The sequence below is a fragment of the Pan troglodytes genome, chromosome X (genome assembly GCF_028858775.2).
Source record: "Pan troglodytes isolate AG18354 chromosome X, NHGRI_mPanTro3-v2.0_pri, whole genome shotgun sequence".
Taxonomy (NCBI): Eukaryota; Metazoa; Chordata; class Mammalia; order Primates; family Hominidae; genus Pan; species Pan troglodytes.
In genome coordinates, this window is record NC_072421.2 from 78,548,603 (window position 1) to 78,552,472 (window position 3,870).

The window sequence follows — 3,870 nt, forward strand, 5'->3', positions numbered from 1 at the left end:
TAAATTCACACAGGTATTGGCAGGCACAGATAAATCTTTGCCTGGGTTTGTTTCTTTTCAAAAGGTCTAGAATTTTTATTTAAAAAGTTTCAGCAAAGCCAATTTAAGAAAACAAGTGAGCTTATATAGCAAGTTATTATTTTTGCTGCACTTTATGCAAATAATCAAGCCAAGTATAATACAACTAAAACTTATTTTACAAATAAATTGTTTTACTGTAATTTTTATCTTTAATAGAATGGGAAATTGGAGAAAGGAAAATTACCTCTCAATAATAAACTATAATACACCTGTTATTTGATTCTAGCCTTGCCTACTGCATTTCAAATTTTTATTATATTCTACAATTTTAACTGAATTGTAAAATTTTCTCTGGCTACAAATCTTCAAAATTATGTTTTAGATATTTTTCTTCTTTCTTTCCCTTTTTCCTCATTTTTCCTGATTTAAAATTACTAAAAATTAAGCTGTGCTTTTCTTAAGGCCCTGTGACCTGAAGCTAGACAATTTGAACTTCAGAGGAAAATAACAGCAGCCTATTTATATATACATATATAAACTATTTTCATACTTTCCTACATATATAAGTACTGATGTATGGACTTCAGAGTCACACAGCTTATATCAGTTTTCAAGCATTGTTTTTCTTTTTTACATCTGTTATTTCCTCCATTTTTCTGTTTTCTTTCTCTCTTCCTCTCCCTACTTTTTTTGGTGAGACATGAGATTTTACAACCTACTAAAAATGAGCTTGACTAACAATGTGGTACCTTTCCATGCAAGAATAAATGCCCTAGTCATGAGAGATCAGACAAAACCCAAGACTAGAAACTAATTTTCTTCTAAAAAGCTTTCTCTTATAGATTTTATTTTTTAAAAAAGAAGGGGGAGAAATGTGAAGGAAAATAAAAACTTTGGAACCTAATTCACTATGCCAACAGAAAAAAAGTTAAGCGAAAAGTTGGATTATGCAAGAAGCTGCCTTTTCTTTTGTTCCTAAGCAGATAGCTACAGGTGAAAGATTAGATATCTCTACAGGTGGTTACTCTATGTTCACCTTATCTTATGTAATGTGCTGATTAACTGAGCATGAGACAAATACAAAATTGACTATTCCTCCACCCGCTCCTTTTTCTCTTGCAACATGTGAATTACCAGACCCTCCATCTGTCTCCTCCAGCCCAATTTTTCCCTTTAAATATTGAAGCCCTCAGGCATCCTTGGAGAAAGGCACAGACCACAGACTGTTTCTTTAATTCCATGTTTATTTTTTCTGAGCATGTCCTTAACCTTGGCAAAATAAACTTCTAAATTGATTGAGACCTGCCTTGGAAATTTTTTGGTTTATAAGCTTAATTAGCAATAACCTCTTCACAAATTATCATTAATTTTATGATTGGTAAAGTAAAATAAAAATATCATGACTCTGTAAAAATATCAACATTGCACTAACTTCAAATATTTTAAAAATAGTGTTAAAACGTTAGGACATAATAACATAGTGTTTATGTGAATGGAAATTAGCAACGTTGACACCACAGAAGAACTTGGATATTTGTTTTCTTTTGTTTTGCTTTTGAGAGAGGGCCTTGCTCTGTTACTCAGGCTGAAGTGCAGTGGCATGATCATGGCTCACTGTTGCCTCAGTCTACTGGGCTCAAGTGATTCTTCCACCACAGGCTCCCCAGTAGCTCCAACTACAGGCATGCACCACCACATTCAGCTAATGTTTTGTAAATTTATTTTCTGTAGAGATGGGGCCCAGGCTGATACTGAATTCCTGAGATTAAGCATATCTCCTGCCTTGGTCTCCCAAAGTGGTAGGATTACAGATATGAGCCACCATTCCCAGCAGGATACTTGTTAAAATGGAAATAATATGGTTTTACTAATTTGTTATATAAATTGATATTAGCAAAAAGATCTCGTTGAAAATATGTTATCATGCTCAATTTGGCAGCGCATATACTAAAATTGGAATGATACAAGGAAGATTAGCATGGCACTTGTAAAAGGATAACACACAAATTTGTGAAGTGTTCCATATTTTCATTGAGATTCAGGAGGATGATAAAACCCAATCCAAGGAAAATAAGAATCACAATAAAGTAACACAGTAGCTGAAGGATGAATAGCCAGTATAAAACAGAACTTAATAGGTCAGAACTAAGTAACACAATACAAGAATTTCACAATGCAATTACAAGTATCAACAGCAGAATAAACCAAGCTGAGGAAAGAATCTCAGGACTTGAAAAGTAGTTCTCTGAAATAAGGCAGTAAGACAAAAATAAAGAAAAAAGTATAAAAAGGAATAAACAAAACCTCCAAGAAGTATCGGATTATGTAAAAAGACCAAATCTGCAAATCATTGGCATCCTTTAAAGGAAGGGGATGAAAGTGAAAAATGTGGATAATATATTTCAGGCTATTGTTCATGAAAACTTCCCCAATCTTGTTAGAGAGGCCAACAGTCAAATTCAGGAACTACAGAGAACTCCTGCAAGATTCTAAATAAGAAGTTCATCCTCAAGATACATAATCATCAGATTTTCCAAACTTAAAAGAAAAAATGTAAAGACATCTAGAGAGAAAGGGCAGGTCACCTACAAAGGAAACCCTGTTGGGCTAACAGTGGCCTCTCAGCTGAAACCCTATAAGCCAGAAGAGATTGGGGCCTATATTCAACACTCTTAAAGAAAAAAATGTTAAGACATCTAGAGAGAAAGGGCAGGTCACCTACAAAGGAAACCCTGTCGGGCTAACAGTGGCCTCTCAGCTGAAACCCTATAAGCCAGAAGAGATTGGGGCCTATATTCAACACTCTTAAAGAAAAAAATTTTCAACCAAGAATTTTATATCTAATCAAACTAAGTTTCCTATGTGAAGAAGAAATAAGATCATTTTCAGATAAGAAATTTGTTACCACCAGGCATACGTTACAAGAGATCTTGAAAGGAGCACTAAATATAGAAAGGAAAGACTGCTATCAGCTAATGCAAAAACACAGTTAAACACACAGACCAGTGTCACTGTTAAGCAACCACACAAACAAGCCAACATAAAAATCAGCTAACAACACAATGACAGGAACAAATTCACACCTACCAATACTAACCTTGAATATATGTGGGCTAAATGCCCCACTTAGAATGTACAGAGTGGAAAGCTGGAAAAAAAAGAAAGACTCAATGATATGCTGTCCTCAAAAGACCCATGTCACACATCATGACATTCATAGGCTCAAATTAAAAAGATGAAAGAAAATATACTAAGCAAATGGAAAACGAATGAAAGCAGGGGCTACAGTTCTAATTTCAGACGAAACAGGTTTAAAACCAACAAAGATCAGATAAGACAGAAAAGACAAAGACAAAGGCATTACATAATGATAAATGGTTCAATTCAGCAAGAAGACCTAACTATTCTAAATATATGCACACTCAACACAGCAGCAATCAGATTCACAAAGCAAGTTCTTAGAGACCTACCAAGAGACAAAGAGACATAGACTCCCACACAATAATAGTGGGATACTTAAACACTCCACTGACAATATTAGACAGATTATAGAGGCAGAAAATTAACAAAGATATTCAGGACCTAAGCTTAACATTAAACCAAATGGATCTAATTGGCCTTTACAGAACTCTCCAACCCAAATCAACAAAATATACATTCTTCCCATTGCCAAATGGCACATACTCTAATAATGACACATAATTAGACAGAAAACAATCTCCAACAAACATAAAAGAACCAAAATCATACCAAACACACTCTTGCACTACAGTGCAATAACAATAGAAGTCATGACTATGAAAATTGCTCAAAACAACTATGCAATTACATGGAAATTAAACAACATGC

The 3,870-nt window shown here is 34.3% G+C and overlaps 1 non-coding gene across 1 annotated transcript; it reads left to right on the forward strand.

The window, feature by feature from the left end:
* Positions 1-1,946: 1,946 nt before the first annotated feature.
* LOC112207147 (U6 spliceosomal RNA) lies at positions 1,947-2,051 on the forward strand. The gene has a single exon (XR_002941615.1). It is a non-coding gene; the product is annotated as a U6 spliceosomal RNA (small nuclear RNA).
* Positions 2,052-3,870: the final 1,819 nt, after the last annotated feature.